Here is a 25,459-nt window from a genome sequence, read left to right as displayed (position 1 = left end):
ACTTAACTTCAAAAAAAATTTTTTTTCATTGATATTAAAAACTTTCATAAATTGAATGGTTTAAGAATGTTAGCCAACTTTATTAGTCAATTCTTTGATAACTTCAAATATTTAATTTTTATTAAGTATCTAAAATTGAATGCCTAAGCGTTATTGTATAAATCAATTCATAACTGTTTTAAGTAATTTCTAATTTCACATCATTGATGTGAAGTGAGAAGTGTTACTAAAATTTAATACCTTATCCTTCTCATCCAAATGAAAACACAACCATTTTTAGTAAATTTATAAATGAGAACCCTGCTTATTAAAGTTTTAAAATAGTGCATTGCAAAGGGCAGCTGGTGGGTAAGGAAGTGATTAAACATGGTTTGCGTGTATTTAAAATATATCTTGGACAAGGACTCTAACATTTGTACAGAAATTTATACTTGTTTAAAAGTTGAACATAACCGCAGTCGGTTGGTTTTGCTTGCTCGGTTGAAGGGTGGAGATTGTGTTTGGCTCTGTTGGCTGCAATCCCAGTTGCGATCCCGATGCTGATCCCGAAAACAGGTCCACTCTTTTTGGAGGCACGGCACAGCACGGCACGGCGTCCGGACGCACACGTGGCTACATTATTCGGCAACAAAATGGCCAAAACAACAAACCGCTATAATTTACCATATTTTATGGGTGCGCTGTGGCAATAAAATCGCCAACAAGCGCTATAACTCATTCGAGAGCGGGCCCCGAATGCCGTATGCCGCCTGCCGCCTTGCCACATGCCGCTTGCCGCATTGCCCGCCCGCCCCAAAAAACCTGCAACTGAGCAGAAGCTGCCCCCGGCGCACGTTACACGCTGACCGTGGTCGGGTCTGGGTATGTTTTGCGTATATCCGCGGTTGTGCAACGTGCAACATGCAGATGAATGGTTGCGTTGATTGGAGGCGCATAGTCACAGAGAGAGAGAGAGAGAGAGAGAGGGGGAGACAGTCCCGCGGCTCTAATTTGTATCTCAAATGGCGGTTGTGGGCGACGAGAAGCGTTTTCTAATTTATCTATGCAGAAATGTACATTGATGGCATACAAGTTTATGGCTTTGTTGTCGTTGTTATCCTTGCGGTGGCAATTGCTGCCGTTGCCATTGCATCGTTGCATCGACTGCACTTTTTCGGCCGCACGCATAAAAACGCGTCAAATTGGCCAATAAAAAATTTTCCAATTTGCGTGCAAAATGCCGCACTGAACTGAGGCTTCAGCGCACAATTCCCAGTGAAAAGCCAAATTTAATTAATTTTATTTAAATTCATGGAGCATGCAGCATGGAGTGCACAGGACACAAGGACACGCTGGCTGCTGGCTGTTGGCTGCTGCCAGTTAAATTATTGCCGCTATGTGTGGTATCTGTCCGAATGAAACGAATTGAAATAAAATAAAGCGAAACGCAAATGAAATAAAATTGTTTTGTGGTTTTTTGCCCAAAGGACGCGTGTCGCCATTTTTCATTTCATGGCAGAACACCAAAAACAATATAAAAAAAAAGAAAAAGCAAATCGAACAAGGCACACACCACAGTCGAGTCTAGCATACCCGTTGTATACTTAATTTCAGCTGGGAGCTGCTGCGATCTTTGTGCGAATAATTTAAATATTTAATTAACACATTCCGCCGGTAAGTAAAGGTATGAAATGAAAGGCAGCAATCCCACAACTTCTGTCTCTTCCTCCCTTCACCAACTGCCAACTGGCGCTGACGCCATGCAAATCGTGAGCTTCAATCGCAAGTCCAAGGAGTCGCCACAACGTCGTCGCCGTCGTCGTCTTCGTTGTCGTCTCGCGCGTGTGTGTACAATTAATGCAGGAATAGGCGCAATTAAGTTTGTCACAGTCCAAACTGCCAACTGTCAACTTGGCTAGTGGCCAAGTGACTGTCTCTGAATCTTGAAGAAGAAGCCTTTGGGCTTATCGCATGATTCTGATCGAGCTTTAACTCTGCACCACAGAACACAGAGCACAGAGTAGAGCTCCTCCTGTTGAGAGGCATGCAAAACGCACTCGCACTTGTTGCCAAAGCTTTTGCTGCTCGTTGCCTTGTCTCTCGAGTATGGCGGCAACCCAAAGATTTATCTGCATCCGGTGTCCAGTTACCACAGTTGCCCCAAACACACACACACACTCGAAGTCCACTTGAATGATGCTTGACTTGGCCATTTTGGGAGTAAATTTGTGTGCAAATGAGATTTTTATTTGGCTCATGTTTCTTATTCTCTCGTTTCCCTGATCGTTTCCACAGCGTCTGCCAAGATTGCGCAACGCAACAGCAACAACAACTTCAAGAGAGAGAGAGAGAGAGAGAGATCAACGATTTATGTAAATATTACGAGCAGCTCGATTTGGAGAAATATTCACAAAGATTATTATGCTGACAAAAGGCAGAAATAACATTGTCTCCATCTATGAATAGACAGACTCTTGGTATTCATAATCAAAGACTGAGCATAAAATGTTGTTACTCTGTCATGACAACATGCTGATATCTGAGTCGACATAAGCATACACATTAAATTCACTCATTAGTTGAAGGCATGTTTAATTAAGCGAAAATCAATCTTCAAATTAGCCAACTGCTTCTGATTTTAATGTTGCCTTGAACAACACTGAATTTCATTATTTTTCAATATGGTCACTCGAATACCTTTAGTTCATAATATTATATTTTTATGAACGGTTTATTAACAGTTTTAAAAAGCAAAATATTTGCCAAAAAAATTTTATATTTGGAATGCAATTAGTAAGGTTTCTTTTAAAAAATAGTTGTATTTTAGTAAAACTTAGGATACAGATCTATCCCATTATATTGAGGATAATTGCTCGATAGCAACTTGACTTTATGACTTGAATCTTCAATCTTTAAAATCTCAATTTTCTTATTTATTTAATTTGTTCATTTGCTGAACGTTCTTTTCTGATATTGAACCAATAAAGAACATTAACAACACATTTTCTAGAAAACTCAGCAAGGTAAAATCTCTTACTCATTTAATAAGGACGAAATATTTGCTGAAAATTGAATTTTAAAGTTTAATTAGATAACATTTCATTAAAAAAAATGCATCAAATTTATTAAAGCTACAGCTCGACATCCATTTTCTCATGGCAAGTTTTTCATCTTTATATTTTAAAGAATCTACAACTTTAAATATTCATAACAATTTAAATATTTCAATGTTGCATGAATGAAAAATTTTAAGTGCTTTTCGAATATGAACATTTTAATAAAATTATAAAATTATTGTATCTTCTAAACAAAAATAGACAGAATGAATAAAAATACCAATACTACTCCATCAATACTGATTAGGAAATCAAGTTTTTCTAAGACAAAAATACTGTGACAAACTGATGACAACTAAGGTAGCAAACTGTTGATATGTTAATGATTTGCAGCTGATAAGATTCAATTAAGATATGTGCAGAGTTTATTATACATGAACTTGATCAAGACATTTTTAAATTTATGCATAACTTATTTTAATTTAAAGTTTTGTTTTTAAGTATTTCTGTGTTTGCCTGATTTAATTATATTGTATCAATATACATACATATAAAACGTTATGCAAAAACTATAAATTTATGCCAGAAAAGCCTTTGCCGAATTTTTTTTTTAACTTTTTCATACTTAAAGTAATGTAATTTTGGCTATTTCTTTTAATTTTTTAGACATACACATATATTTTTAAAATACAATTTTAACCATTTCTAATTATATTGTTGTAATTTTTCATATATCATATGTAGAGTTTGTTTAATAAAAGCGGGTTTGATGTACTTTATACATAAATTTTGTTAGCTAGATTTTAAATTATTTCATTTTCCATATAAGCAGAGTACGGTTATTGCAAACCTTCTTATTTTACAATTCTCTCTATGCCAGCTGCATATTTAAATTGAAAACGCGTACATATCACTTTGAAGCTAATGATGATGGGGTTAACAATAAAGTGGTCTAAATACTCCTCGCAGAGCGGATAGAGCTGCGTCTACTACGACAAAGGGATTTGTAAAATTGTGCGAGTTGTACTATATGTTGTCGGCGAAGTCAGCCTTTTGGCGAGGACGACAAACAACAACAACTACAGTGAACACACACAGAAACCAAAAAACAGAAAAAAATAGAGAAAAAGGAGAGTAGAGCTTTCAAAAAAGGACCAGCTGAATGTTTAAACCAGCAAAGCCATTTGTTTTCTAGTCCGACAAGATGTTTGCTCGTTCGGCAAAATAAAGTACAGAATGCCTGACGCGTTCTCCCTCTCTTTCAGTCTATTGGACCCTCTCTCTCTCTCCTTCTCTTTCACTCACTCAGTGTGTTGTTCGTTCTCTCTCTCTCTCTCTCTGTTAGCTAATGTGCAGCGGGTGCATTTGGGGCACTCAGAACATTTGGGATAACATGCGAACACGGCATATTTGCAGGGATCCAAAACGCCAAACGCTGTTGTCCGGCCACTCAGCTAGTAGTAGGTAATGAATGGATGCGAATGCATGACATGGACGCAATTTTCGACAGTCCATGGACAGGACAGTGAGTGCAGCAAGGACGAGGACGAGGACGAGTAGAGGGAGAAAGAGCGCTGTTGGCCGCAGTTTGAGTTCTGCTGATTAGCTCATGTTCAAAGTCTATAGAAAGTACGAGTAGACATAGGCTTGTGTTCAGACTGCATGTACTCACACACACACACACACACACAGAGACGAACACACATACATACACAGAGAACACACTCATACACAAATATATTTACCCTAGCCAATGAAGCCCTAATATGGCTGAAAATACCTGGCAAATTAAGCTAAACTTGGCAACTATCTTTAAGATACTTTCCATTCTCTTTCTATATTTAAAATAACTATTCTATACTATTTATAGCTTATAAATTTGGAGCGCTATTTCAGCTAGAGAGATCTGTGTGCATCAGTTATGCAGGTCTTTGGCTCATACGGTTCGTTGTACTAATTAAAACCTTAGAACTAACAAGCCAAAGTTGAAAACTTAAAACAATACAAGTGAGAGAGCAAGAGAGGGGGAGGAAAAGAGTGCGCTAAGGAGAGGAGTACAAAGAGAGGGGGAAGGGAAAACTGAGAGCTTTGGCAGTTATCAATGGGCGGAGCAATTTCCCCAGTGTTTCCAATGAACCAGCCCCAGGTTGCCACACGTTACTCGCCACTTGCAGCAGCAGCAGCTGGAAAGAGTAGTGCAGCAACTGTTTTGCTTTGTGTGCGTGTGTCTCGCTTGCACTCGACGGCTGAGAAACCCGTTTTGAGCAGCGCATGCGCCGCGCCTCATGCCGCATGCACAACACCCCGTTCTGCCACGAACTCAACTCGGAGCGTAGCAAGCACAACTTGCAACGCAACTAGTATGCGCTCGAACACGGCATTGCGCACATCGTGGGGCAAGAGTGGGCGCGTGCAAAAAAATTTCACGACGGTGGAAAGTCTTATTTTCTGAGTGCGACCACAGTCGACTCCCGCTACAACAAACCGGTGTCTCGCCTCCCTTCTCTTCAGCTTTCTATAACGAAGTAAGTACAAAAAAAAAAAAAAGAAAAGTGCGTGAATTAACACAGCTTGCAAACGCATTGAAGCGTGTGGTTGCCAAAGACAGCGTTTGACTTTCAAAAAAGTTGCAAGTTTTTCGCCGCCCTTGAGGAAGCCAATGAAAAGTCGAGTCTTTGTAAAGTTTTTCAGTGTCACGTGGCATGTAACTTGTTATTTAATGCATTGGCAGTACTATATAATATTATAAACACAAAGCAACTGCTGGCAGATAAGCAACGTTAATTTTCGTTATTATTACAGTGATATAATCAGTAACAAGTATGCGCACTGTTATCGCTCGAGAAAAACAAATATGAAAATAAACACTCGCAAACCGAAAGCAAGCAGTGCTAATTAGGCAGCAGCTGGCAGCACTGCTTCTTCCGGCGGCGCTCATTAGGCAAATTAGTTTATACAAAATAAATTAGTTTTTATTATTGGCTGTTTGCACTTTTATGCTCTGCACTGCCACTTAACAGTTTATGGTTCATTTTGTGCCCATTTAGAAAACTACATTTGCATTTATTGGCTATAAATGCTGAGAGTGTCTTTCGTTTTTGCAAAGTAGGCGGCTAGGCAGCACTGCTTGCTGTAGTTGCATAAGTAAGCGAAAGCAGTGCATGCGCTTGCAAATAGATCTGGGTACAGTGCTGAGAACACTGAGAACACTTTTAATTAGTTATTGATAATTGAAAATAAAACCTATATAATAGGTTTCTGGAAAGTGTCACCTGGCTTTCAACTCATTTCACCGACATGCATTAAAGCGTATTTTTAACGAGTGTAAAAATAATATTTTAAAGTTGATGAAAGAGCACGCAGGCCAGTGCATACCCGTAGATATAGAAGTCCACTCGTCTACTACTGCTCGCAGATCGCGTGACTGTGACCATAAACAGAAAATACTTCGCAAAACGCCTCCGTCGCTTTGGCAGGCATTAACAATATTGCAAGAACCTATCGCGGGCAACGTGAAAACGGGAGAAAAAAACGCGGCAGCAAATTATCATGAAACAATATAATATTATTCATAAATGCAAGGTTGTTTTTGCTCAACACACAAGATCCTCAGGCCACAAAGAGAGCTAGCAAGCGAGAGAGAGAGAGAGAGAGAGAAGAGTGCGGTCAAAAGGTCTTACACCCGCCCTAGGTTTGGGGGCAGCTATCCATCAGCTCATCATGTTGAAGCGTTCGTGGCGCCGATAATAAAACAAAGATAAGAAACCAATTTTGCAATTGCCTTACAAGAATTTTTAATTAGGCAGACTAAGCCTTTGTCGCTGCCACATCTACAGCCGCTGTTGCTGCTGTTGTTGACCATTGAACGGAAAATGTTGCATCTTGATATACACGTTGCACTACTCTAGAGCAAGTAGAATGAACCCAAAACCAGTTGACTTCGAACTGCGCACACATATCCCTAATTTGCATACTTCAATATGAATATGTATCTCTCGAAAGATAATAAAAGTATAACTAAATATGTGCTAAGTGCATGCCACTTACCCCTTGAGTTGCACTTCGCATTCAGCTCTTTTCATATTTTCCTTTTAACATTTTAATATGCAGGAATAATATTTATGTAAGCGCTTAACGGAAACATCCTTGAACTTGTGCAAACATATAATTTAAAGCTATAGTCAACGGGTCTACAACTTTCATTAAAATCGGATAATAAATGCATTGGTTATGGTCTGTTGAAAGCTGGGCAAGCTCGAACAATATTAATTGTTACAAATGTCTACAAAAAACTTATTTCTTATAACTTATTTCTATGCCACGCAAATCTCAGTAGAGTTCTCTTAATTAACATGTTCCGACTTGTGTTGACTAACAACATAATTAATAAACAGAGTAAAACACAATCTCAGAAACCGAAGACTAAATGCGCTAACAAATTATTTTGTTTTTACAGACAGGAATAATATTATTATTATTGGAAAGCTGTGTGAGCAATATTAATATATAATTTTATGGATATTTTTTTTTAAGTAAGTGTGTCCATTTAAATATAATAAGTAACTAAAGGGGGGTAAACGTAGAGAGAAATTTATAACATTTGATTAGAATTTGCTAATTGCAAATTTTTAACACTTTAATTTTACTTTGAAATCTTAAAAGGTTTTTGTCCAATCCACAATAATTATTGACGCCGCAATAGTAATACATATATAGCTGAAAAATATCGTCCAAAAATTTTTTATTAAGTGCGGAAAAATTTATAAATAACGATATCAACCAACCCAATTTTTTTATAATTTTAATACATCTCCCAATTTTTAATTACAAAGCATGATTATTTCCTACAACATTTTTATAAATCAAAAATGAAATTTATTGTGAAATATATATGTATAAACAAATATATATAATACCTCGAAAGCATTCTCAATGAATTTCGCAAATTATTTATAAATTATATACATATATATCCAATAAAGTCTGTTTAACATTTTAAAGCATCGTAAAAATTGCTTATGTTCTCATCCAAACTTCATTAAAAACATAAATATTTTCCAACATATAATATTTGTTGCAAAATGTGTGTCAGTAATATTGACAAAGCATTTAAAATAAATTGCATAAATTATTGTTATCTAAAACAATATTTTATCAATAAGATATGTTCAATAATTCTAGTTTCAATATTTATGCAATGCCAATCTACGAATTCGTTTTGGCTTCCACACGAATATCGAGAACATAAATATTTGTTGCCTACTCTAATGTCTCAATTTTAGTGTCAGACTATAATAAATTTGATGCTTGTCACCAGCGCTGAGCAGCATTTAATGCCACATTTTGTAGTGTGGAGAGGAGGAGGAGGAGGAGGAGGAGGAGGAGACTAAAAGGGGGAATTGACATGGAAATTAGGTGTCTCACGAATGTGCATAAAAGCAAACCGTTTGTGGTTATGAAAAGTTGTCGGTTGTCTGCTGTGCAGAATATAATGGCAAACAATTCAATTCGCAATTTGCGCCATTAAAAGCATAATTATTCATTTATGCAGAATTTAACCGCTAAGTTATTGTAGCGTAGATCGCGTCGACTTCGGTTTTCAAGGCCCGGGCGAAAGTCAGCGAAACGAGACAAACACACACACACACACACTCTGTGTGTGCACAGTCCTACTTATAGAATTACATGAAGGGATGACAGAGAGAACAAGCAGACTTAAAGTAGATGAAGAGTTATTCTTCGCAATTGTCTAATGAGTAATTGAAACAATAGTACTCTGGTTATTATAACCATATTTATGTCTACTTGGGGTCTCATTAACTTACAAACAAACTCGCAAACGTCGTATCAAATTCAATTTGCATTTTCAATATTTATTACTTGATTTTGTTTATTCTGTGAAGCTTGTTTCGTTTCTTTATTTACCACCCAACTGAAAATGGGTGTGTCGTATCTGTTGGTCGATTAACTTTGCCTTTGCACAATTCGAAGTGGATTCAAAAATCATTTTAATATTCTCCAACAGAAAGCAGAAAGAGAGAGAGAGGTAAAAAAACGCACTAATTGAATATTCATATGGATTTCTGAATATGTTAGTACTGAGTGCACATTGGCAACATGCAACTTCGTTTCGTGATTAACTGACATTGTGTTGTTGTTGTTGTTGTTGTTGCTCTGACTTTGTAGGCCAGCAAGCAAGCCAGTGGAAAGGGAAGCTTTATTTGCTGTGAAATTCTTCAATTAATTTTGCTACGAAGCTCAATCTCCACACGCACATTTCACCTCTCGTCTACGAATCTGATTAAAAGTGCAAATCATTGCGAAACAAAAACATTTTATTTTATTTTATAACAACGCTCGTCCGTTAATTTAAAGTATTCATTATGAGTATGGGCGTAATATGATATTTCCCTCGTGCGCTTCGAACGGTTAACAAACGATTTAAAATTGTTCTATTTACCACTTTTTTATTTATACTTGTATGCATATACATACATACATACTACATACAGTCTACTAACTGTTTCTCTTGTCATACAAATAATTGCCAACGTCTGACGGGGTTGAAATGCTATAATAGCTATAACAATTCATAAATGTAAATACAATAATTCCCGATGTCAGGCTATGTGTGAACATTTGGAGCTAAGCGATTAAATGCATTTCGTTATTACATTCCTGCTTATGGCTTTATTATGAAGTCACACAACTACCACGCAAACGCAAACGTAAACGCAAAATGTACTCGTTTTATTCACTCTCTCCCCTGGGATATGAAGTGTTCAATGACACCTGCCTGCCAGCCGCCTGCTTGCCTCACCTGTGTTGCAAGTACGAGTGGCTCGTCTCGTTCTTTTGACGGCCTTCGTGTTTACGTCTTGCAAGCTTCAAGTTCCTACCCCATTCCCGTTTTGCTATTAACTTGATCAGTCGGCTGGCACGCATTTCACATTTTACAGGAGTCAAGTCGAAAATTAACATAATAATAAAATACCGCAAGTTGGTTTTTTGCCACCAAAAAATTCCTATTTAATGTCCTAATTTTCTTTTTGCGCCCTGTTGAATAAATTCTTAATCTTTTGCTGGGCATTTATTATTATTAAAATTGAACTTTCTCAAGCTGAACATATATTTTTTTATAATTAGTTTAATAATTTGTGCGTTCATATTAATACAAAAGATAAGAAACGAATACTCGGAATTATCTAATCGGTATTTTATCGTTAAGCTCAGACTTTCTCAAGCTGAACGTGCTTCTTATAATTACTTTAATAATTTCTACTTTAGCTTGCATTATTAAAATATAGTAAAGTAATTCGATGCACTGCTTGCTTAACCTATGATAGACTGCAAGCAGTACATTGCAACGAGAGTATGTCTGAACAATATTTTGTTTTGCTCATTTTCAATTAGCGCACGTACAACGTATTAAACGCAAAACATTTTGCCTGTTTTGCTCGCTAAATAGTATGCAATTATTTTGAGCAAAACCGACCCAACAACAAGAAGCAGAGAAAAGAAACAAAAAAAGGGGCAGAAAAGTTTGAGAATATGCTTTTGGTAAGTGGCCAAAACGCAAGCGCGATTGCAATAGATTTTACAGGCAGGCCCGGCGCTTGGGTAACCCTTTGTCTAGCAGCCATTTTAAGAGCCATAAAAAAACTCGAAAAGTTGTAGGAACAATGTAGACAGCGTGTTTTCATTTTATGCGAATTAAGCTGCCACTTGAACAACTTATTTTGCCTGAACAAGCGACTGGACCGCCGAGACCGACATCAACTCTCCAAGGCAGGCACTACAATGTCCCCCCTTTTGTATGTGTATGTGTATGTGTATGTGTGCTGTGTGTACTATATGTAGAAGCCTTTGTGGTATGCATGTGTGAGTACAGACGGACTGCGAAAAAGAACCCTGTAGAAACTGTAAATATGTTATTAAATTCGCAATAATTTATTATGCCAAAATGATGCTTTTACTTTTCATATAATTTATGGACATTTTCTTAAGGATAATTTTGAGAAACTGGTACAAATTCTAGTCTACTTACTTTTAAACTACAAAATGATGGGAACATATTTTATTAAATTCGCATATTTGAAATATATATCAAAATGCATTTCTTTTTTCTATATGAATACTTTAGCAAGGATCATTTAAAAATGCGCACAAATTGTAGTCTACTTTTAGGCTGACGCCAGGAATCGTGGCACATTTCCAACTGGGCATGCTGTGTGCTGTGTGTATGAGCGATGTCGTCGACTTCCATGTCACAGCTCAAAAGGGATACAGTTGTGTGCCGTGCATAGCTGGAAGCGTTGCTGCATTAAGGCGCCCAGGGAGAGGATGGATGGGATGGAGGAAGAGGAGGCAACTGTCCGACAGTGTGACACTGTGACAGTCTGGCCGCAGAATAACGTCTACTCTCTGCACTCTATGTACATTGAGGGAATGCGAACACACAGAGAGAGCTGTGAGCTTGTTAATACACGTACCGTTAAAACGCAGCATTTCCCTACAACTCTCTCTTCGCTCCTTGAATCGGGAGTCAACAACATGTATGTAAATATGTACTGTTGTAAGTATATACGATATGTGCGTACTTATTCCGGTTGATAAACAAGTTTACGGGTCTGGCGCAGCTTAAGGCATGTCCAGCAATAAGGATTCGCCTAGACAAATGCCTGTAAATATTATCACTACGTCTCGTTTCGTATCACACATTAACTTGTTCATTTCACTGCTTGCTTTACTTAACACAGGCGATGAGACAACTCGATTCTGATACGGAGTTATTTAAAAATATAGCTGAATGATGTAAGTAAGTTTTAAATTTTACGTAGAATATTAATATTATAAGTTGCAGTTTCTTATTTATATATTTACAATTGAAAGTTAATTGAAACTTTACATTTTTGATGAGCTGCACAGCTATTTAAAGTTTAATTTTCACTTTTACTAAGATCATATACGATTTAACATGTATTTTTACGACAATAAGATTTTGAAATTCTATAATCTTTAATATTGATGTTTTCAAACTTAACTTCAATCTGATTTTGTGTAAACCAAGTTTAATACCCATTTAAATCAAACACCCCATTGCTAGTTCTTAGACCCTAAAAGAGAGTTGAATGCACTGCTTGCAGATAAATGCATCTGCATTGAAAGCAGTGCACTATTCTTTAAGAGCGAATATTCGAAAAAGACTTACAGGATAATATTCTGCGAATGTAAAACAGCTAGACACCTTTACTACTAATGAGAGTATTATTGTTATTTGATGGCTGTCACTTTTGATCTAGGCTATACTTTATATACTTAAATTACTGTGCCTGGCGCTTCAGTTCCAAGAAGTAAATGAATCTATTGTACATAAGGACATGCAAAAAGGATATATTTGTGTGGGCAATGCGAGTACATATGTGAATAGCTTGGCATGTGGGTGGAGATGCTTAAGCATATATGTATTTTGGGCGTATGCACATGTGTATTTCCGATTGAAACGCACATGGGTTGATGGCTCATTTACCATAGAAAGTCGTTGGCTGTCGCTGTCGTTCATCAGTCGGTCGAGACGAAGCGAGGCATCCTCCCAGCAGCAAACCCAGCAAACAGAACCGACCCTAGGCGCGCAACGTGCGCACATTCGTCAGAATTTGCATTTCAATTCGAATGTCAGGATGACGGAGCGTTGAATTTGGGTGGCGGTGGCATCGGCATCCAAATGAAAATAAATCACGTTGCTCTGCTATTGCCGCAGACGGCATACGGCATACGGCAGAACGGCAAACGCACCGCGTTCTGCTCTGCTCGAAACATAGCCACCATTAAGCCAAAAAAAAAATAAAAAATCAGGAAAAAAAACAGAAAAGCGCCCGGGGCGTGGGCTCAGTGAGTCGTGGAAGCGTCGACGTCGTCGTCGTCCCCCATTTTGAACTCATTTATTCGCATTTTTTGTGCGAAAACGAATGTGAAAAGTTTTCTGCCATCATTTTGAGTGATGTCAATTAGATTGATTTGATCAGCGAAAATATGTGATTTATCAGACTGTAACACTGAGTGGGCGGTCCCGAGGCATTTCTGCCTTTGCCCTCCCCATTTCAGGAAGAGCAATGCAATGCTGCTGTTGCTGTTGCTGTGGGTTGTTTTACCGCTACGCGGATGATGCCGAATCACATGAATATCTAATGTGCCACACACATACTCGCACTCACACTCATTCCAGCACTCACACGCATTCGCTTCATCACACCTTTTCATTCATTTGCGCCATCAATCAGTCATCGAAATGGGAAACTTAATGTCCATTGACCCTGGCTTCGCTCCCTATAGGAAAGTTCGATAAATATGTGCACAGACACATGTCATATGTGCATGTGGGTACTTTCGGTTTATCTTTGTTTAAAGTAGTATGAAATTATCGTTTTATTTTCATTTAGTTGCAATTTAAAGAAACACACTATTTGCAATGAAAACAAAGTGCTAAGCAAAGCAGTGCAATGTAATTACGTTGCGTAAACTGCTTGATATGTAATTAGGCAAACATACAAGCAGTGCATAGGCAAGTAATTACAATTATTGCGCAAAGCTTCCTTATATTAAAAGTGTTTATTAACAAAAGCATAGCTATAAATTCAATTGTAAGACAAATTTACTGCTAATAAACTTCACAAACATATGCTCAACAACTTGAGCTAATAAAGTCTGTTTAGTTATCGCATTAAAAGGATTTAGTAGTCGGGCAATCAATCAAGCCATTAAGTTGATGGCATTAACGAATGAATCCGAATGCGACTGAATACACTCATTATCACAAATCTTTAGTCAACATTGATAATGACCAATTGCCATGTCCACGCAATGCTCATATCTCATATAATTCCTGTTCCTGGTTGTGTTATTACAACAGTTTGAAAGCCCATTTGATTAACCACTCCCTGTTGGCCATGGCTGGAATATAATATTATATCCTCGAAGTTAACATTTTATTCGGGAATCTAAGCGCTTCTGGTTTGCGGATACGCCTACAAAATTAATATACCGCAATATAGCTGTGTGATAGCATTGAGTGGCGCAGAGGAATGGAGATTGGGGAAGCACTTGCGGGTGTCATACAAAACAAATAAAATAAATCAAATCGGAGAAGCGAATGAAAGGAAATCGCAATTCGAATGAACGCATGTGTGTAACGAGAGAGGTAGAGAAGGAATGAAAGCAATCCAAAACAAAGGGGGCGCCATACTTGGCACCCAAAAAATTTATGCGCATTCTGGCACAGGGCCGCGCCCACGCCCACGCACTCCAACTCCAACTCCACCTTCGACTCGGGCTTTGGGCTTTGGGACTCTGCGTGTTTATAAGCTGAGTTAGTGCCTCAGTTTTGTGTTTGTCTGGACAACAAACAAATGGCTCAGAGACTTGACTCGATTTGAGCTCGGGGGGTGCTTTTAGGGGTTGTTACCAGCACCAATAACTCATTTTCAAATGGAAATAACATCAAATAAAATTCGCGCTACTGTGTCGGCTTTAGCCCTCTTGTTGTCCTCCACTTTTTCCGGCCTTGAATGCCGCCACCATGTGTGTCAGTTGCCTCCGCTGTTGCTGTTGTCGCTGGTCGTGGTTCGTGGTCGGCAACGCGGTCGTTTGACTGATGAAATATCGTGACAGGCAGTATAAAAGCTATTAAAGCCGAGTGTGTAGATGGCGCTACTTGAATTTGTCAAAATGTCTTTTTACGCGCGCTGGCGGCAGGCGGCGGCAACAATAACAAATACACAACAACAATCGCCCCACAAGTTCCAATACCAAACCTAGCTCAGCACTCACACACACATACACACACACGCTCACATGCAGTAAACGGGTGAAACTTTGATTGATGCCAAAGTGTCACGCAGGCGCGCATGTGGCTAATGGGCGGTTACGTTACCAAACGCCAAAATAACCAATACCTCCTCATATGTTGTGCATTGTCTCCCCAACAAGCTTTTCAGGCCTTTGACAAGCGTTTGACAAATGTTTCGGATTGCGTCTTTGTTACTTACCCATATGGCTTGGTGGCAGGAGGGTGTTGGGGGCTAAGTGGAGCCAAGTCGTAACTCGTTACAGCTAATCGAAACACAATTATTAATTTCACCATTACTTTAAGAAAGCAAAATAAGAAAATCACACACGACTTTACGCGGAAGTTAACTGAGCGCGGGAAGTTACTGAGCGAACGAAGCCCTGATTGCTAGTTCAAGCTCGTTTATTTATGTAGTTCATTTGCAATGCATGTGAACTAGAAAGAACTAAGCACGCACTCATTACGACTACTAGTTCACGCTCGTTCACTTAGTTCCGTTGCAATGTATAGAAAAGAATGCAACTGGAACTAAAACGAACAGCTCGTTCGCTCCTGCAGGAATTACAGTATTTGACTAACTCCTTTTGGTGATAGACAAAAAGAAAAAAATGTGTAAACAGCTTTGAGTGATTATTTATAAATGCACAAGAGGAAGAGTGCAAAAGTTTGTCCGGATGCTGGCAGCTCAGATCGCGAATCAAATGGTGTCCCGCTGTTGCGTCTGACGCATCCACAAATAAACGCGCGGCGCAAAGCGTCTCAAATACATCAAAGTAACAAGCTCCAGCTGTGCACGCCACAGTAAGCTCTGCCCTCAGACGGAGAGGGATGGGGCAAGCGTCATACGCTGTGGCCATTTAAATGCTGTGCATCCAGCCAGGACACCGGCGCCCACTGACACAAAATATGGCATTGACTTAATAAAGAAATGAAATATCGCGAATGAATGAAACCCACTCGCAAACAAAATCCAGGAAAGCATTTTCAAGTTGATGTCTTGGCTGGCGCTAGTTCCACATGCTGCGATCTCGAAAATTGTAGCGCTCTGTTGGGGTTTCGGGATTCCCCCCTGCGACAGCCAGAGGTGTCTCATGACTGCGCCCATTGATCTTGTTGTTCTGCTTCATTAGTTACGACTTCTATTGACCGACATCGTTTTGTGAGAATGCAACCCAATTGTCTTGGACAGCTCTGAAGACGATTAATAATTAATGTCTGTATTAACTAATTCAATTAAGTTGAGTGGTTAATGGATAAGTTAAGACATAATATAAGCTACATTGAAAACTTTTGGATAATAGCCAAAAAGAAGTGGATGCCGAAATTTGAAAATTTAATTTTGAAGTTAGATTTCATATACAGATATACAGAATTCTTCATTGTATTATTTTAATTCTGTTAAAAAATTGTTAACATGCAAATTTTAAATACATATTAAATTCTTATGTATTACACAGGACAATTTCTGTTTTACTAAAAACTGTTAATAGTCAATATTAAAAACTTTAAGTTCTTGCGGAATGCAAAAACAATTCACATACTTCTCCAATAACTGTTGTCTAGACTTTAAGCTTAAAAAACATGGTTGACTTTAGTATAAAATTCACAGCTATGTGTAACGGAATGACAGACCACATTAACTACACGCATAACAATAATAATAATTCTAATTTAAAAGACTTGCTAATCAAAATGTATTACCCATTAGGTATTATGCTGCTCGAGAGCTTTAATCATTACCTAAACTACACTCGACAATGGATGTTGGCTACGAACTAAATGGGTTTAATGGGGCGCAGGTCAGGATCCCGAGGGGGTGGGGAAGCGGGTGCTTAAAGTACATAAACCTTTATGCTGTGATTGCTTGACTGGCTTTGGCTTTGGCTTTGTGTGCGCTATTGTTCAGCTGGCTGCCATTGTCTGATATAAATTAAGCAAATTTTGTTGGGGTACCTTGCATAGTTTCATGTGCAAAATCAATTCCACCTCAAGCCAACGACTCCACCCTTTCCAAAGGGTGAATAGTGGGAGTATGAGGTTGAGAAGGTTCGAGTTGAGGATTTAAATATATCTCATATACTGTGCCGAGTTTGGGCTCTATTCGGTATTAACTTTTCACTCTAAGCCCAACGTGCAATAAATTACGTTAAAGACGCCAAATTCAGGCAAATTTGCATGGCCATGCAACAAACAACAACCCCTCGCAGCAAGTGGGAAGGGTGTAGGAAGTAAAGTAGTCGCAGCGTGCGGCACACGCATCGCATCATCATAATTAATAAGAGACAATTTGACAATGGCCCTTTAGCGTTAACAGCAGCGATATCATTTTCAACTGTACAAACTCAACGGCAGCCAAATGAGCAGCATCCCATCTCCCATCTCATCTCATCTTGGGTTCTCGACTCTGGTTCTGGGATGGCACACGCACACCCTCTTTGCCATTTTGCGCCAAATTAAATTCAACCTCAATTGAGGGGTTAATTTCTATCACCACGCAAACAAAAACAAAACCGCCCAAAAACTGCAGACACTACCAGAGGGTTGCCAAGCAGAGACGACGGACATGGATGCGGGAGAAGTGCGGGTTGCGGGTGTGGGTATCGCACCATTATCTGCATCGAGTTTCACATAGAAAATCATTACGGCATTCGCACCATGAGCAACGTATTCAATTTGAGTGTCGTTGAGCTCTTTATTACGTTAGTGTGAAAGTCGCGTGCGGGAAAACCCCAGCGACAATAAGGAATACCGAATGCGGCAGACGGACTGAGGACTGAGGACTACGGACTTGGGCCTCCCTCGGGCACAAATGTGCCCAGGGCCCAGCTCTCTTGCTAACAACGCATTCATTCACGGTGCGTAAGTCACAGCAGCCGGGTGCTAGAGTCAAAGCTCGGCGACGTAGCTGCAACAACAATAAAGCAGAAAGGCGTTTTGGCAAGTGGGGAAGTAAATTGAAAGCATGCTGCCGAGCGGGCGGGCTATCAAAGCGTTCGCAACCCTTCTTCAGCACAGAGAGTTGAGAGCGGTAACTCCGAAATCCATTAGCAAGCAGCGTGCGGCAAAGCAGCTAGGAAAGAAAACCTTTGCCACTGGCGATGCTAGCTGGATGCTGGCCATGAGGCTTTTATGCGCAACGCGTCCTGCTTGGTTTTCGGTTAACCATGGGCATGCCCCTGCTGTCTGACTACTCAATCTCAACGAGACTCATAAACATATGCGCCTCACGTCGTTTGGCGTAAATCTAATGTAGCGGTGGCACTCGTAGACGGCGACGACACCCCACCAACCATCCTCTCCACACCTCTCCCCGGTTACACGCCCAGCCAGGAGCAGACAGACGGACGGAGAGACGGCTAGTGCTTCTTTGATGAGGTTACTGACTTTGGCGAATTAACTCCCACTAACTCCACTCTCCGCCAGCCTCTCCGGGGCGTTGCTGAACCGGAAACCACTGCATTTTGTTTGGACCAAACAAGAGGGTGCCACGCTTTAACGCCTCAAAAAATCTCCTGGGACACTTTAGAAACACAATGTGGCATTTAAATGAACACAAACCTTAGAGGTTCATTCATTTACTTTAACACCCTGTCCCGCATCAAACAAACTGTAAGAGTTATGTGAGCACTTAAATAGCTGTATCTATAACTCTGGCACATATGACTTTTCTTATTTTGAAAAGTCCACCTTATAAACACAAACGGAAAGGGAAATTCTAAATAAATAGCTGGGATGTCAGATATCTGTTAATTTAAATAAACGGGAGTTATTGAGAGATCTGCAGGATATTGATAGAGCAATCAACAATTGGATTTCGCCTTCAACCCCCTCAACGAATTGCATATCTTTGATAAAGTATGGGAGTTAAGTTGACTTGTCCTTGTTTTTATAGTGAAACAAATGAGTACACGAATGAGGAATATATTTTTAATAATGAAGCTTTGAGACACCCTATTAGATATAATGAAACTGACGACAGTTGCAGAATATAATCATCAATCATAATGAAATTTAAAGATTAAATCAAGCCGAGTAATATAGTATAAAATAGAAAGAAATACTAGATGGGGAACATATTTATTAAATTACTGAAAATTAATTTAAGAGAGTTTTAAATACAAAATGTATAGATGCTGGGATTGTAGTTTTCATATCACTGAAAAATAGACTGAGTATTTACAAATCAAAGGATTTTTTATCGTGTACTTGATAATGTAGTACAGAATATTTAAGTTCCTAGTTAACGAGAATGTGTTCAACACATTTTTTTAATTGTTTGAAAAATAAGTAGATTTATGTGTAATCCATATCCATAACTTGATTGATATACTTAAGTTTGAGCAGCTGTGATTTCGAGTCTCTAGTCGTGGTTATCAGTTGTTTAAGAAGCGAAATCCCCAAAAGCGCAGACCAAATCCGAAATCCCAGTTGTACACAAGAATCATAAATTTTATTTATTTATGTAGTATAAGTGTGTTGCCGTTTTGCTTGATGCTGCGTTTTTCTTTTGCGTTTTTCCACGCAAAAATCGACTATGAATATCAATGGGGGGATTAAGAACGAAACGAGACGGCACGCGCCCAAGCTCGAGTTCGACTTCGAGTCCGAGACCAAGACTCATCCACATCCACATCGACAACGACAACGACATCGATGGTGAGACGACTAAGTGTTCATGGCCCACAGCAGAAGGCAGGGGGGGAAAAAGGCAAGCAGACGATGTCTACCGGACTCGCATGTATTGATATTGTTTTTATCAACATTCAACGTGTGCAAACCTCGGTGCCGGGTTCGAGTTTTGGGCCACTTGTGCCCCTGATGAGATTTTAATTTTATTTTATTTGGGATTGCGATTGGGATTTTGTTGCTGTTGCTTCGGCTGCTGAAACAGAGGCAAGTAAATCACCACACTTTCAATATTGTCCGTATCGAACAAGGACAAAGCTATCAAGACGGTCTTTTTTTCTGGGGGTGTTTCCCTCGCTACTCCTGGTTAGCTTTATATCGAGTCACTTTAGTTTGCCCCTGGCTGATCCTGATGGACTTATGCTACAGGCATGTGCACACACATGCACAAACGTGTAGAGACATGTTCTTCCCGGCTTACACTTGTCCGTGCGAGTAAAGCGGGAAAAAAAAAGTAGAAGGAAAAGATGATTGCTCTTCCTGTCGAGTGCTGATTGTTTGCCATATGAGATAAATGAGCAGCAGCAGTTGAAGCTGAAGTTTGGGCTTCTTTCGTATTAAATTCATGGAAAGTTAAGTGCTTTGTAATTGATGTTATAAAATATTTATGATAGGCGAGGCCAGGTCGACAGAGAGCGAGCGAGAGAGACCTTTCCAATCAGACTGAATGGCCAAAATTAACTTTTCGTCTCTAATTGACATTAATTATTTAAAAGGATACCGAGAAAGTGTTTTCCGTTGAGTGACAAAGTTGAAGCTGTTGAATAAAAGACACCAATCCGGAAAAGTTGGCAATGCAAAAGCTACAAACACTACTCGCAGATACTTTATCTAAAGACTGAGCAAAAGATACAGAAAGATAGATAGACGGATAATGATGCTGGCCTTGGCCTTGGCTTGGGCCAGGGGGAAATCACTGACAGACTTTGATGCCTCTATGGATGATGAATTATATTTGACATCTATGTGCTTTGCACTCACTACTCAAACTCACACTCACACTCATACTCACTACTCACATCAATTCATTCGCTTGTGAGTATGTGCACTCATTTGGTAAGAGGCCGCCGCACTTGGATATGTTTATTTTACTGTCAAAACATTAAAGCCAAAACTCGCCGGGGGTTGATTGTCAACTCAACGCAGGGCGGCTTACTTTGATAGGTTTCCACTTTATGTGTGAGGGTGGCTACCCTGGCTACTCGGCGTCACGTGGCGCTTGTCTGCTGTCTGTCGACTCCTCATATGAGAGTCTCATTCACTCTCTCTCTCTCTCTATTTGTATCTCCTCGTCGATGTCTCTTTTGGCTTGTGTAGACAAACATATTTGCATATGTTGGCGGCATATTTTAACAAATCCTGCTGGATTTCCTGCTGAACAGACAGCAGATACACACTCATTCACACACACTAGGGCAACATGCCTTTTTGACAACTCATAACAATCACTCATCATAAACAAAGCGTCCGGCCTCAAGGTGGCAACACAGCAGCCCAGCTAATGGCAGACAATGTGCAATGTGTGATGTAAGTATGTAATGAATATACACTGGGAAAAAATTTATCGTTGCTTTCAGAAAAGTACTGATAACAAAATTTACTGAATAACTTATTTTTTTATAAGTTTTTACTTCAAGTTCTTTTTTTCGATGTCAAAAGCGTAGATTTAATACTATATAATTTATCATAATTGATTTATTCCTAATGGATTAAAAACTTATTTCTGAAAACTATATATTAAATTTTCAATCATATAAACATTTTAATTTTCTTAACTTGATTTTAGTCACTAATAATCCAATGAATTTATATATGTACAATATATATATATATATATAGTATGTAGTAAATCTGCAAATTTCTTTTGAGTAGCTGTAAGCTCTTTGGTTATTTGCTGCGATTTTCGACTGCAAAAAGGAAATCATTCACTGCAGGTAAAATAAAGACTTCACTCAACTGTTTGCCATACTCGTAATTATTTAATCTGCTGCAAATTAGTTGGCCAGCATGTTTATTGCCTTTTAGCCAGAGCCATTTATCCATTGGCCTCCCGGCCAGTTTGGCAGCTCTCCTCAGAAGCAGCAGAAGAAACAGCAACCGAAACAGCAGCAGAAGCATCTTGAGTTGAGGTCAATTAAGAGGAATCCGCAAAATAATTGCCAAGAAATTTATTCGCTTCATTAACTTGTTAAAGGACGTGGACATGAAAGTTAAGCCCAGAGTCAGCCACATGAAGTCAGCTAGAAAATTAAGTGAAATAATTAAATCTCAATCGGAATCTATTAGATTGGCGTTGATGCGCCGAACTCTTTCCTCTCCTCTCTCTCAACCCTTGTCAGATGAGTGTGGGAGAAGCTGCGGGGGGAGGTGTTGGGGATGAAGTGATATAAATTGTGGAAGGCCATCAGCTAATCTGGCGACGCCGACCCAGCAAGGGGTTAACGAGTGAGTTGCCTCGATTGTGTCTGTTGGGGTTGCAAAAGATTTTAACGTTTTTGGCGTGGCTTAATTTTTGAGGGGGAGGCAAATGCAACAAACGGCAGGCGTGCTGCGTTGGGTGGGCTGAAGAGCTGTCGAGCTGGAGAGATGTAGAGTAGCTGGTAGTCAACTGGAGTCATTTATCACCCACGCAGCATCTTTCATAATCAGGCCAGGCAAACGAGGCCTCTTCTCTGTCGCTGTGTGTGTAGGCAAAAATGCAAATGACTCAGGACAGAGCAACACATACATATACGATACTCGTATGTGTGCTGGGTACAAAGGAGCAGCCGCGGCTTTTAATTTACAACATCCTACGAGCCAGTTGGGCACCAGCAGTAGACCCTCATATGCAGCTGTAGCTATAGCTGTAGCTGTAGCTGTAGCTGGAGTTGGAGTTGGAGCTGTTGTCTCTTGTCTCTCTCTCGGAGCAACATCCGCCATTGCAGCCCAGACGGTTGGACGTCGATATTGCTGCTGCTGCCTTTGCTTTTCGGTTTTTGGCCAGGCCAGACAAAAGGTCGGCAACACACACACACTAACACACACACACATTGGACATTCCGGCCGAGTTAATTAATTTATGCACTCAGTGAAATGCATCGGGGTCGAGAGTTGGGATCGGGAAACGAAGCGGTGCCCAGAGTTTATTTGGACTTTAGGTGGACATCATTTCTTTGCTCTTCTTGAAAACCCGCCTAATTTCAAAATTAATGAGCGGAATCTTGATGGCCGATGGAAGCGATAAGCCTCATGATTTTGGCTGTCACACACACACACACATACTCACACACAGTGAAAGAGAGCGAGACACGACTAAGTGCGGCATCCCCGCATCTGTTTTGACCATGGGACTGAGTCGAAGTAAATCACGTGTTTATTGGCACTTCACTTACGACACCGTCGTCGACGACTTTGACTTCGACTTCGACTTGGACGTCGTCACCAAAAATGGCACCGCTCTCGACTCGCTGTGGGACAACGATGAGTCTGCGACCTCAACGTCAGTGTGTTCTGGGACCGAGAATGAGCGCTGGGGCAACGTCATTAATTAGCCGGTTTTTTGAAGTGTGGGGAACGGATGGCAAGCGACGTGTTTATTTGGTTTTGGTTTTTGGCTTTTCTACTCTCTGCCCCGTTCACAACATCTTACGAATATGTATTGGGACTTCATTTACGAGCCAAACGTCCAGCCTTTGCCTTCAATGCCGCTTCTACAGACGTGGCCAATGCAATTGAGTAGGACATAAATCACAATAAGCGGCTAAGAGGTGTAAAACCATATGCAAATACTGGAGATTACCATGAAAACTCTTTCACTAAAACCTGTCTTAACTACTTGCAACACGTTGTGGCAAATCCACTTTGATTATCAGCCTACAAAATGTCTACAAACATATTTAGATTAGCATATCAGAATTAGTAAGTTATAGTAGAGTCATTCATATTTACTTACAAGCTGGTATCGTTATTGCTTGCCACCACTGTAGGGGAAGACACTCTTGCATTTACTTTGCTTTTGACCGGAAACTTCTTATCTTGTGGCTAATCTTATTGATGTTTCAGATGACGATTTGGGTTTAATTCTGAACTTAAGACAAGCATAAATTTTGTATACCGTATAAAATTGATTCATTTAATATCATTCATTCCATTGGGCAAGATATACGCCGTCGATAGAGAGAGAGTCCCATTCATTCGATCACTCACCGGTTCTGAATTCTTGAATCTTGAATCTGGAAACAAGCCAGACAAACAGTCTCGCTTCGAGTGCCACTCTTAACTTTCGATTGGGTTTTCTCTACCATATTTTGTAAACAAAGAATTTAATGAATGAAGATTGTGTAGCTTCAAAGCTAAAAGAGTTGGGTGTAAAGCGCAGTTATACTTTATAATGCTAGAGAAAATAAAATTCTAATATAGAATTATATATTTAACTGCATACATATAACAAATATTGAGAATAAAAATATATTGCTTTATCTGTACCTGTTGAATATGTCATATTTTTTTTAATAAAGTTCATAGAATAAGCTTTTTTAAAACTATTTGATTATCCAAGTTGTTTATTCGTTATAATTTGTACACCTTCGTTTAAGAATACAAAATTACAATCATTTGAATCGTAAATGTAATACCAAATTTAAATATGTTAAAAACTTGTAAATCACACATCATTCTTCTCTTATATTTTCAGTGACAAAAGGAGGAACCTCACACTTTGCCTTAATCATCTGGTTTGCATAAAATATTGTTTTCATTATTTATGACAATTGAAACTAATTTGTTTTTATTTGCAGATGCCGCCTCTTGACTGGCCAACGCACCCAACAATAAAGAAATAATCATTTGTTATCAAATAAAAATACTTAAGTACGCAATGAAATGCTAATGAATGCTTCGCATTTTGCATCAATTATTTGTAAACGTTAATGAAATTGAACAAAAGCAGAGTATAAATAATTTACTTTAAAAAACGATTTGGAATTTTAAGAGAACAAGTTTTGTAATAAATACTTTATAAGTAATATTTTCATTGAAATTATTTTATAACTTTGTGAATAAAAACAAAATGTACCTGTCTATAATATATTATTATGTGATAATAAGTATATTAAAATAATATATAAAACAAAACGAACAGACCGAAGTGTTCAAATGTTAGATTTGCTTACACACTTAAAAAAAGAAAGATATAATTCATAAAGCTAAATTTTAAATTAATATTAGTGCAGACATGCGAATTGTAAATTAAGAGAATTAAAAGAATAGCATATAGAAAAGTATTAACTGTGGATAATTGTTTAATTACTTAATGTACCTACCACATTCTTAAAATGAACTAGTACCTACTCGAAAATTATGCTGAAAATTTCGAGTTTTAATATTATTACATGTTTTACAAGTTTATCAAAAACATTCTTTGATAAAGATAATTTTAAGAAATGATTCTAGTCAGTTCAAATTCTTTCATGATTAAATGTTTTTAATTTGTGTGTTTATTTGTTTTAATGGGCTAAATAGTGCATTGACAATTGTAAAATTTCTAATCTTTAATAATGCAATCAGATATCATTCAAATGTAACTCAAAAGTAGCACTGCTTGCATCCAAGTATGCACTACTGCAAGCAGTGCATTCAATATGCTTCTTACCTGCTATTAATGAAATTACTTCATCATATAAATATTGATTATATATAGCTACAACCATTTTATAGTTCTAAATGTTATCGGCATTTCTTTCATAATTTCGTTTGATCATCACCTCTGTTGATAGTTAAAAGTAAATATAGCTCTTGAAATGTTCACCACCTGCTGCCTTAATCAGCACTTTAAGAATGCAAATCAATTATAGTCTATCTAGCCAAGTATCTAATTATGACATAATCAGTATAGCAGTTTTCTAAGAAACAA

At 38.7% G+C, this 25,459-nt stretch overlaps 1 long non-coding RNA gene across 7 annotated transcripts; it reads left to right on the top strand.

Moving 5' to 3' along the window:
* Nucleotides 1-5,384: 5,384 nt before the first annotated feature.
* Nucleotides 5,385-24,983, top strand: LOC133844960 (uncharacterized). 7 transcript variants are annotated; one of them, XR_009894665.1, is made up of 5 exons: nt 5,385-5,560; nt 11,223-11,718; nt 11,795-11,849; nt 24,242-24,281; nt 24,345-24,983. It is a non-coding gene; the product is annotated as an uncharacterized LOC133844960 (long non-coding RNA). The 7 variants fall into 7 exon arrangements; XR_009894666.1 differs by having other exon boundaries at nt 5,386-5,560; nt 11,212-11,610; nt 11,795-11,853; XR_009894667.1 differs by having other exon boundaries at nt 5,386-5,560; nt 11,212-11,590; nt 11,795-11,853; nt 24,345-24,982.
* The last annotated feature ends 476 nt before the right edge of the window (nt 24,984-25,459 follow it).

This window comes from Drosophila sulfurigaster, chromosome 3 (assembly GCF_023558435.1).
Source record: "Drosophila sulfurigaster albostrigata strain 15112-1811.04 chromosome 3, ASM2355843v2, whole genome shotgun sequence".
Taxonomy (NCBI): Eukaryota; Metazoa; Arthropoda; class Insecta; order Diptera; family Drosophilidae; genus Drosophila; species Drosophila sulfurigaster.
This window is presented reverse-complemented; position numbering and strand designations above follow the sequence as displayed.